The sequence below is a fragment of the Cryptomeria japonica genome, chromosome 5 (assembly GCF_030272615.1).
Source record: "Cryptomeria japonica chromosome 5, Sugi_1.0, whole genome shotgun sequence".
NCBI classification, from domain to species: domain Eukaryota; kingdom Viridiplantae; phylum Streptophyta; class Pinopsida; order Cupressales; family Cupressaceae; genus Cryptomeria; species Cryptomeria japonica.
The window spans coordinates 665,528,090-665,539,844 of record NC_081409.1 but is presented as its reverse complement, the minus strand read 5'-3'; the positions used below and the strand labels follow the sequence as shown (position 1 = coordinate 665,539,844).

The 11,755-nt window shown below is 34.4% G+C and overlaps 1 pseudogene; it reads left to right on the top strand.

Annotated features, from left to right (window-relative positions):
• Window positions 1-3,655: 3,655 nt before the first annotated feature.
• On the top strand, window positions 3,656-7,548 carry LOC131074978 (probable xyloglucan endotransglucosylase/hydrolase protein 6; annotated as a pseudogene).
• The last annotated feature ends 4,207 nt before the right edge of the window (window positions 7,549-11,755 follow it).

Here is an 11,755-nt window from a genome sequence, read left to right as displayed (position 1 = left end):
ACTGTTCTAGCACACCATGACTTGGAAGAACAAGTTCAGGATGACTCTGGCTATTATCTCCTGTATGGAGGATATGTATGCTAAAATAGATAATGTAATCTGTAGTTGTACATACTATGGAATAAGGAGGAAATCCCAAATTTCCAAGTAAAAATTGGCCACGGGTATGACATTGTAGATGACGAAGATTGTTTTCTTCTATACAGGTGCATTCATTATCTAAAATATAGAAAGCAACCTTAAACTAAAGCTGGGGTTCTATGGAGGGGACTTCCTAAAAAAAATAGAGCTGGAGTCACTGAGATTTTTTACAAAAATTTTTAAGCTGTTGGTGAATTTTGTAGTGAAATTCAGCTTAAAAATTTATGTTTTTCCAATAAAGGTTCCTATTTTTTTTGGAAAAGATTTCAAATAATCTAACAGCAACAAAAATTTTTATTTATGGGACCACCTCTTCCTTAAAAATAGAGCTTAAGCCCCCTCATGGAATCCTCACCTAAGAGGGTTAATATCTCCTCTCTCAACAACAGCAAGAGATTCAGATTATATATAAAAATACACAAAAAAAAGGAACAAAATAGAGGAGATTCCCTCCCTCTATATTAGCAAAATAAACATTGTTATTAACATCTGTTTCATTTATTAGTAATTTATTTATTTTTCTATTGATAATAATCACAAGGGAAGGGGAATAATATTTTGGTCAACTTTCATGTCTTGTATTGAAATATTGTTTACAGTATTTTAAGTATAGTACATTATTTTTTTCTTTTGTATCTTGTTTTATTATAACTGTCTTTTTGTTCTTCTCTAATAATATGCTAATAGTATGGGATGTAGAAGCAAGGGGAGTAACTTTTCAGTTGGCCTTCATGTTTTGTATTTTATAATATTTTATCTCTATTTCTATCTTGTTTTATCTTAATTGTATTTTTGTTCTTGCCTCATACGATGGGATGTCGATTCATTTTTGCAAAAGAAAATAAACTAGTGATCACTCTGAAATGCACATAGTGAGATGATGAATACGATTTTAAATTAATCTAAATATAAAAATACATAAATAATATTTTATATGGTATTGATAATTATGGTTGTAGAAAGGCTCCAGAAGATTGAAATTAATAGCACGTACAGATAATTTAATTTTTTTCTCATGAGGGACATGCATACAAGTGCTATATTGTGTGCATGTTTACCTCTAATAGTTGAAGGATGAGGAGGTCTACATATTAGAAAGATATTACACCCATAAGACAACGATGAATGTGAGGCCTAATGATCAATGTTTTTAATGTTATTTGATGTCCATCCAAGTGCTAGATCCTAGTATATGTGAATTGTTAATATTCATGTCATCTTAATTGGGAGTTGGCAATGACTACAAGTACCTAGAATTGTGTCATATGTATCCCAGGACCTACATAATCTTTGAACTTGACAACAACAAAGATTGGAATATTTGGTAGGTTGAGCTTGCTTTTGCATATGATAACAATAACGTTTCCCATTGCTATATTGATGTGACCTATTGTGATCCATAAATTGAAGTTAGCATAACATGTTGGACAATGCACAAGAGCACCTTTGCATCTACTTGTTTGACATCAAAATCTAGACATGGTTGTTCTTATTTCTTTGCATTATGATGTGCAATTAGCAACCCTATTGATTTAAGCACATGTTTATTATGCAATTCAACCAAATTATCTACTAAAAACAATGCATTGAGGACTAGAACACAACTTTCTCAAGTGGAAAGGATTGGAGTGTGATATAATGAGTTCCCAATTTGAAACCCTTGGCTTTATTTTTGTGATAGTTGAGGAAAGGATACAAAATGTAGGTTGAAATTCTTCATCTTGTTTTGGAAAATTGTGTTTAATGTAACAACCATGTTAATATTATTGTCAAAGTGTTCTCCCATAGGATGCCCATGTAAACATACAAATGTCTTTATATGTGTTAGTTGAGCCAAATCACCAAAAAGGATGGTGGGGGGAACATTGAAAAGAACTTAATTATAAATGGGAAAGACTCCATGCAAGTTACTATTAATTTGAGCCAACAATCTAGACTTGGTAAAAACTCATTTCATTAATTAAAATACAATGAATGACAAAAAACACTTCTGAAAAGTTGTTAGTACTTCCCCTTCAAGAGGATTTTTCTCTTTTAATGAAATTGGTTAGTGTCCAGCCCTTTTTGGTTGCACAAAGGGATAGGCACTAAGGATTGAGACCTATATTGTAGATTCGGTCTTGGGACAATCATATTCAAACAGGTTAAGGGACAACTGCCAAGGTAGGTCCTAAACCTTGCTTGAAATTGTCAAGGTTATGCAATTTATGATGCTACAATTAGCACCTACTTTAGTGGTGGTATGGGCTTATGCGCATACACATGGTACAATATGGAGAAGCCAAAATATTTCTATCCAAACACTAAAGAGACATAATAACTCCAAGCTGAGATGTGTGATAGCCCCTAGACTTGGGATCTAATCAATTTACAACACCTAGATAAAAAGGGATCACACACACATAAGACATATAGGAAGAGACATACACATATAAGCTACAACATAAGCACAGTTAGCAATGTAAACAATTCCACATACATGGAGAATACACTAAACATACACAGAGCATACATAGAGCATAGACAAAAAATAAAAGCATACAAGGTATGGCATCTCAAACTAGCAAGATTTGCAAATATTCACTTGGAGCCATATTCACAAACATGTAAGGTTTGACATATTAGACTAGCAAGATCCATGAATCTTGACTAGGAGCCATATCCACAACAAATTCCCTAAGCCACATGCTAGCAAAGTCCTATGTTTGCTAGGTGGCTTATGGACAAGTGAAGACATCACAAGGCTAGCAAGATACATTATACTAGGTGAGCTTGACACTTAGCACATTAAAACAACACAAAATACTAAAATAGACATCAATTAGGATCACAGCTGTAGAAGTTGATGATCAACCACATGAGCCAAGAATCATTTGCAAGAAAAACACCTATCACACAAAAGAGATCAAACATGGAATGGAAAGTACATTCTCCAATACCAACCATACTTTATCTTTGCAATTCTGCTGGTAAAAAATTAGGGATTTTGACATGGAAATTGTGGGCCAGTGTATTTTTAGGACTCGGTGTGATAATTGCAAGAATTTGTCAAAGCATCTCATCACAATAGCTATGATGATCTAGATTGACGTCTCTTCATAGAATGTGTATACTTGCTTTTACTAAATTTTGTATTACAGTAAGAGAAGTTGTAATGGAAAGAGAAAGGTTTATTTTTGCTTATTGTTTTAAATAGGCTTCTAGTGATGTCTGTCTTGGCATCCCCTCCAGTCCTTTGGGAACACTTTCACATAACTTGGGGAGATGGCCACATCAAGCAAGCCAGTGCACTCAATGGCAATGTCATTCAACTTCTTTTGGACAAAAACTCAAGTATATCTTTGTTTTTATGGGCTAAGAATAGACAAATTTAAAGTTGAGGAGACAATAGAGGCTTATAGTGGTGATTGAATTATATTCCAGGCTCAGGATTTACTTCAAAGAAACAATATATGAAACCACTTGAAAGTAACATATTAAAAAGTAGGAAAAAATTTTCTAACTAGCTACTGCGATGCCTGTTGCCACTGCCCTAAGGCCACTTGTGTCTGCCGACGTCGCTGCCCTAAGGCAGTCTACTGTAGTGAAACCGACTGTCCAGCTCCCTGTTCCCCCTTTAACAGCTGGTGAGGCTGCTTTGCCTGGCTCTGCGGGGGTTTCGCCTAGTGCTGTGAATGGGGGTTCTGCGGGGGTTTTGTCTGGTGCTGTGAATGGGGGCTTTGCGGGGGTTTCCTCTAAGGTTGGAGATACGGTGCTTCCAGCGCCCTCTGCTGCTGATCGGGATGCCTGTGGCTTGGGGCTTGTGGTTGTTACTGTATGCAAACCTTTGGTTTTCAAGGTGTCTGATGATACTGATATGGAGATCATCCACACTTCCTCTGTATTTGAAGCTCATAGTCAGATTTGCAGGTTTCGGGGTTTCTGGCCAAGCCTTCCTCAGCCGCACACTTGGATTTCTCAAAGCTGGGAACCGATCATAAAAGGTTTAGTTAACATCTTCCTTCTGCCAAGGGTTTTTTCATTGCCAAATTTGAATATGAAGAGGATAGATCGAAAATCTTAGGTATTAATCCTTTCAGCTGGGAAGACAAATTTATTTTGATGGTTAAACCCTGGTTCCCGGGTTTTAACCCATCTATAGATTCATTTAATGAGATTCCTATTTGGGTTAGGCTCCCTAACCTTCCCCTTCATCTATGGATGGACTCTCTGCTAGAGGAAGTGGGGGATGCTTTAGGCGAATTCTTAATGATTGATAAGGATTCTTTCCAGATTTATCACTCTACTTATGCTCAGATTTTGGTTAACATTGATGTCTCTAAAGGGCTTCTAGCTGACTTAGAGATTAAATCTTCCTTGGGATATTGGGTCCAACCGCTCAACTTTGAAGGTATCCCCTTTAGATGTCGAAAGTGCTTCTAGACTGGACATGTTGCTGCATGATGTGAAACAAATAAAAAGAAAAAAAGATCTACTACTTGGTGGAAGGGTGCATCCTCTAAACAGTATTTTGTTAAAAAGAAAAGCTTCTCCTAGGTGGTGGCACAGGTTCCTTAGGCTGATGTGCCTCTGGTTGTTGCCTCTGTTCCTCAGGAATGTGTGGATGCTTGCACCCTGACTGATCGTTTGAAAAATGCTGGATCTTCTTCTTCAATGGATGACCCTCCTGCATCCCAAATTGTTGTTGGATCTTCTGTTGTCCCTACCTCTGTTGTTCCTGCCTCTCTGGATGCTGGCTCTATTCCTCCTGATGATGGGAGGTCCTCTATTATGGATCCATCCTCTTGGCAAAAGGCTGCTGCTAGGGTTGAGGAGGGATGGATTACTATTAAAAGTAAAAAATCGAAATTGTCCCAGTTCTCTTTTGATATGACCCTTCGATCCCACAAGGGTAGGACAAATTCTTGATCCTTCTTGGTTGGGTTGGGGCTGCTAGTTTTTTGCAGCCTGTTGGTGTTTGGTGGGTGCATTTGTTGTTCCCCTTCTTTTGATTGGTTGTGCCGAGTCTCTATTGTGTTCTGTTTCTTTGAGTGGACTTTCAAGTTTATCTTTCGGTTCGGGTTACAGGTCCTTCTAAAACCTATCTTGTAAAGGGTTTCTGGTCCCTTAAAAACTTGTTTTCTCTTAATCAAAAACATATTAAAAATTAGTTCTTTGTGGATCCATACTACTCTACTAATGATTTATTGTTCATTTAATGGGGTGGTTTTGACTATTTTTAACCCTATCAAATCATTATTAGACCCTAAAAGTTTTAAAAGTGTGGTTTATAACTTCTTTCAATAATATTCTCTGAGTCACCTTGCCATGAACTTGAAGTTATAAAGGGTTTGCATTAGCCTTATTTCCAATTGTTTGCTCCTCATCAGTTAAAAAAGGAATAAAAGTTGCTTCCATCTCTCTCCTCCATTAGGACCCAATTGATATTCTCTTCTACCACTTGTACTTGGGTTGCATAGTTTGTCTAGGAAATGTAAGATTTGATATGGAAATGCATTATCAAATACCTTTGTGTGCTCCATGGTCTACTAGAAAATGGAGACTAATAAAAGTATTGTCTATCTCACAAGTGAAGCAAGGCTTACATGACAAGCAATTAGTTTAATCTCTTTTGGGCTTTCACTGCATCATTCTTTTTTGTGAGATTTTGCCAAGATCAAGAGGCAATGGAAAGCACAAACAAGAGAGAACAAAATATAGGACAAGAATAAACTGTATTCTCATCAATAGATAAATGATCCATAGTTCATAGTTACATACAATGAATATGAGTCTTCTTATATAGGCAAGGCTATATGGATATGTGAGCACACAAACATGACATGTGGCTCAATAAGAAACAAGGGTAGGTAGGAGAAACAATAAAATATTCCACATGAGGTGGATCACCCACCGAAGGTGGAATTATCATCCCACAATAATTGGATATGATAAAGTAATAACAAGTTCACAACTGCAAGGTTAGGGGATCCTTTCAAAACCCCCTTTTTATTTTTATGTTTGGTTGGATGTTGATAGTTTTGAAGGGCCCAACTTAGTTTGTGCTAGGTTTTGGTTAAGGGACAGGTTAGCCTTTAGCTACCTGATTTTTATGCATATGGGGAGGGGAACCCGGAAAATCCCTGATGTCTGGATGTGGGAGTTCATCAACTTCACTAATAGGCTTAGGTTGTGTTGCCAGTAGATTTTATAATGATTTTCTTTTAGTTTGGTTGGCTTTTTCCTGTTTGTGGTAGTGTTGGCTTCTGGTTGGCACTTGCTAGTTTGTTTGATATGATTTGCTGATTTTTGGTGCCTATCTTTACTAGCAGAAGTTTCTCTGTAGGTTCCAGATCCTAGCAAAATCTGAGGGTTTCGGGTCCCTTCAAAACCTGGTGTATGAGGTTTCTGGTCCCCTCAAAACCTATTTTCCCTTTATCAAAAACAAGATCACACCATAAAAGGTGGAAATCTCCTACAACACACTATCCCAATGTGACACAAACACCCAAGTGTTTCATACCCAAACTACTATGAAATGCATGTACCTAAGTAACTTAAACTACTATGAAATGCATGTACCTAAGTAAACTTAAGTAAGGTGTAATAATATCCGAGATGAATAAATAATTATACCAACATTTTTATTTAACTCAATGTTTAAGTTTCTCCATTTTAGACCCCTCTTCAGGTTTAAGTATGCTAGATCTAAATATGCCCTTCCTTTTTGGTACATTTGTATGGACAGATGAATTCAGACACAATAAATGTGAGGGATGAATTAGACTTTGAGTTTTTGGGGAACAAATCAGGACAACCATACATTGTCCAAACAAATGTTTTTGCCCATGGCAAAGGTGACAAAGAACAGAGAGTAAACCTCTGGTTTGATCCTTCTGCAGAATTTCATACCTACTCTATTCTATGGAGCCATTATCACATAGTGTAAGCAGAGCCTTCACTCACCCAATTATTTCTTTTTATTTTTGAGCAATTACACTAAAAAGAGGACATTTCTATGTATGTAGATTCTTAGTAGATTATATACCAATCAGAAAGTATAAAAACAATGAAGCAAAAGGGTCCCTTTATCCAAAATCTCAGCTCATGGGAATACATGGGGATATATTCCACTCTATGGGAAGCAGATGACTGGGCTACAAGAGGAGGGGTAGAGAAGTTAGAGTGGAGTAAAGAACCATTCAATTCTTATTACACATAATTTGATATAGGAGCATGCTCAATTCCTGGAGGGGTTAGTTGTCCCTCTAACACCACCAATTGATAGGAAGGTTTGAACTACAAGAATCTCAGTCCAGTACAAGACATGAATTACATGTGGTTGAGGGTGAATCACATGGTATATGACTATTGTACTGACAAATCTAGGTACCCAATTACCCACCAGAGTGTTTGGTTGGCATGTGACTTGTTTTAACACTCTATGCCTTGCAAGAACAGGTTTAGGAGAACTTTGGCCATTATGAACTGTTATAACACACTATGCCTTGCAAGAACAACTTTATGGAGGACTCTGGCTACTCTTAACTCTTTGGCGGATATGAATGATACTCATAGATTATGAAATCTGTACATACTTTATAAGGAGAAAATCCCCAAATGACTGTTAAAAATTGCCCAATGGTATAAGATTTTAGATGATAGATTATGTAACAGGTGCAATCATTATCTTAAATATAGAAAGGAACATTCCACTAAAAGGTTAATATCTTGATAACAAAAAACACACATATTCATTAAAAAAATAAAAAATTAATATCTTTTGTCTCAATATCAAAATATTAAAAAATGAGCAAAAACAATGAGGGAATTTACTCTCTTAATATCAATCCCAATCCAATTTAGCAATTAAGAAGTGGATGTAATTGGTAGGTACTTGTTGAATTCTAGACACATGTATTGGTATTTATTTATTTCATTTATACTATTTTATTCTTGTTTTTTTATTGACAATAATCACAAGGGAAGGGAATAGCATCTTAGTATTATCTCAAGTTTTCTATTGAAATGTTTTACATTGATTTCTCTTTCTTTCTTCTTATCTTGTTTTATTATAGTTGTCTTTTTGTTCTTATGTAGCATGATGGAATGTGGAGGGAAGTGGAATACCTTTTTAATCAATCTTTCATGTCTTGAATTAAAATGTCATGTACAACATCTAAAAGATAGTATATACAAATTTTTCTCTCTTCCTATCTTATTTTATTTTACTTGTCTTCTTGTTCTTCCCTAATAGCATGGGATGTGGAGACAAGGTGAATTAGTTTTTAATCGACCTTCATACCTTGTGTTAAATGTACTTTATAATGTTTAAAGGATAATACATGTACTATACCTTTTCTCTCCCTTCCTATCTTTTTTTACTTTAATTGCCTTTTTGTTCTTCCTTAATAGAATGGGATGCAGATGCATTTTCTCATGTTTGTGCAAAAAGAAATAAACTAGCAATCAAACATAAATGTGCAATGGGATGTATATAGATTCTAATGAGTATGATTTTAAAATAATTTGAAGAAAACAGAGAAATGTAAATGATATTTTATGTGGTAATAATAACTATCTTATATATATTATAAAATATAATGATCTAGTTTGTTGACCCAGATTGTCCCTACGACCCGACCTGACTTGATACTCTCCTAGGGGGAGACTAATCCCCTTAGGGATGACAAAAACTACTTGCAAGCCATCGCCATCGAGTAATTCTAAGAAGAGAGGACAAACCTTGGACCTATTTGGGAAGAACCCTAAGTTGTTCACCAACTATGCAATCCTTTCATGTCAAAATGCAATGATAGTTATGATTGAAGAAGGGGACCAAACAAAACAAATTAACATTGCACATAAATAATTTTCTTATTAACTTAGGAGGGGCATGCATACACCATCCCACATACATATTTACCTTTAGCCATTGAAGGTTGAGGAAATCTACATACTAGTAAGATGTTAGACCCACAAGACAATATTGGATGTGAACCCCTAATGGTAAATGTTTCCAATATCAATTGATGCTCAATAAAGTGTTAGACCCTTGGATATGTTAATTGTTAAGGCATGCGCCATCATAATTGGGAGTTGTTAGTGACTACCACAAGCAACTAGAATAACATATATCCATTGAGTTTCTCCTATAGAGTAAATTAATGAATCAACAACTACACTACTATGATAATGTAATCTCAAGATCTTTTCTTCAATGTATCCTTTTGTATATTTGGATGATTTAATGCAAAGCTATTCTCTCTAGTGTTTTTCCTCCTACAGAACTGATTATGCATGGTTTATTCTCTACTATTATTTTGCAACAGACATCTCTTGCCAAGTCCTTGAAGGAGTAGCATCGTAACAATGTAGGGCTACAACCACACTTATCTAGAGTGTAGTCTTTAGTTAGCAACCATTGCTAATGACTACTATTGGGCTCTACATACAATATTCAATATTATTACGGATGATCATGTCCTTTGTACTTTTGGAGAAAAGTAATATTTTTTGGTATTGTAATTTGTTGCTACACTAATATTTGACATTCAATTGTCCTTGCTGATTTGCTATGTAATGCTTCTTTGTTTTCAACCTGAGTTGCGTCTCCCAAGCTTTTTAGCTTGGTTGAGCCTCCTTCAGGTTGTTTTCTTCTCTTGTATATACTTTTATTTTAATTAATATATATTTGCATTTTTCAAAAAAAAAATTGAAAAAAAAAATCAAAATATTTATTTTGATTTCATAATAGATTGTAAAAAATAATAGAAAAGCATAATTATATCTTGCAAAATTTAAATTGATAAAAAAATCAAATTGTTTTATTATTTTGTTTTATATTTCTCTAAAATTATAATTAATCATAAAATCAATTTTTTTTGTTGAAAAGTTGGCTCCTTAAAATGTTATTTTATGCTAGGGAAAAAGAAGGCTCGTGATAAGATTTCTTTTATGTATTATATCGATTGATTTCTTTTCTAATAAGACTAATTGTTAGGTAAGAATAACATTTGCATAATTGCTTTATGTAAAGTGGAATAGGAAAAACCCTCGATTAAGTTCCAAAGTGTGTCCAACTTAACCCCATGAGACCTCCCCCATAGAATTGATCCAGCTTTTGAGCATCCTTTCTAAACAAATTGTACCAACTAAATATTATATAACCATTTGCATGCATTATCAAAATTTGTAAAGGGAAGGATATCATCGAAAGAGTTTTAGAACTCTTATCTTGTGAAAGACCTTTGCAACAAATTTGATAGGTTCTTTTGTAGTCAGTGCCATTGCACAAAACTCCCAATCCATCGGCTTCGACATCAACTACTAAATTAAATTGTGTTGGTGAACAACATGTGCATGATTGGCTTCCACAAAGAGTATACAAAGCCCTGGTTAAGTTTTGGATTATGTCTAACTAAACCCTATGAGGTACCCACACATAATTGATTCAATTTTTTAGGTTGCTTTTAGACTAGATTTTACCAACAAATGTATTTTATGACTACAAATTGTTCTAAATATTTACTTTCATTATCAAAATTAAGAATGAGATAGATGACATCCAACAAAATTTCAAACTCTATCTTATAAAAGACCTTTAGAACAAACTTAGATTTTTCACATACAACACCATCATCCACACTTCCCAATCCAACCGCTTTAAATTAATTAATGTACCAAACTATATCGGTTCCATCCTAAAAAGACTTTAAAAAACAAAAGACTTCTTTGAAAAGTAAAATAAAACTAGAGACCAAATAAAAGAAATGAAAATTACCCTCAAACAATCTTACCATATTTTTATCATACATATGGTATCTTTTTTCCACATATTTATTGTACACACTTTAGAAAGGTCGCTACCATGATTCTGAGTAATTATTGTGGGTAGTTTGACTGGTTACGACTTTCCAAATCTCAATCTCTTTCTAATATATTGAAATAAAATAGTTTGACTTTGTTTGGTACTTGCCTCTAATAATGCAAGTATGGTCACTATTTATAGGTTTTTAATAAAGTGAAATGCGAAAGATCACTTTATTTTTTATACATTTAATTGCATTAGCTCAGCAGTTCCACGTTTCACAATTGTTTCAATCTAATCCTCACAATAATATTAAACCCTATTAATGTTTTTTCTTTCTCAATATTTGTAGGATATCATTTTGTTCATGAGTATTATACGGTTCCATTTATCTGTCACCTATCCTTATGTAGGAAAGGGGAAGGTGTTAGTAATTGGTTTATTTTCTTGTATTTAGTTTATTATATTTGTAGTGTTCATTTAGAATAATCTTAAATAAGTGATGTTTTTCTTATATATAGAATAGTTTGGTAGAGATTTGTATTATATGTATTATTTCTTTTATCTCATATTAATTACAGATTGGTATCTCTTCAGCGACATATCTTATGTATACTATCTATAACTCACTTTCGGATATCACATCGTATTACTTTTTCCTCTTGCATATTGGTGCATATATTAGAGACATTTCTTTGCAGTTGCATCTTCTTGTTAATGGAATAGTTGTATTGCATCTTTAACTTTTAACTTTTGACCGTTATGCACAATTTAGATTTGTGACTTATTATTGTCATCTAGACCTTGGTTGTAAATTGATATATA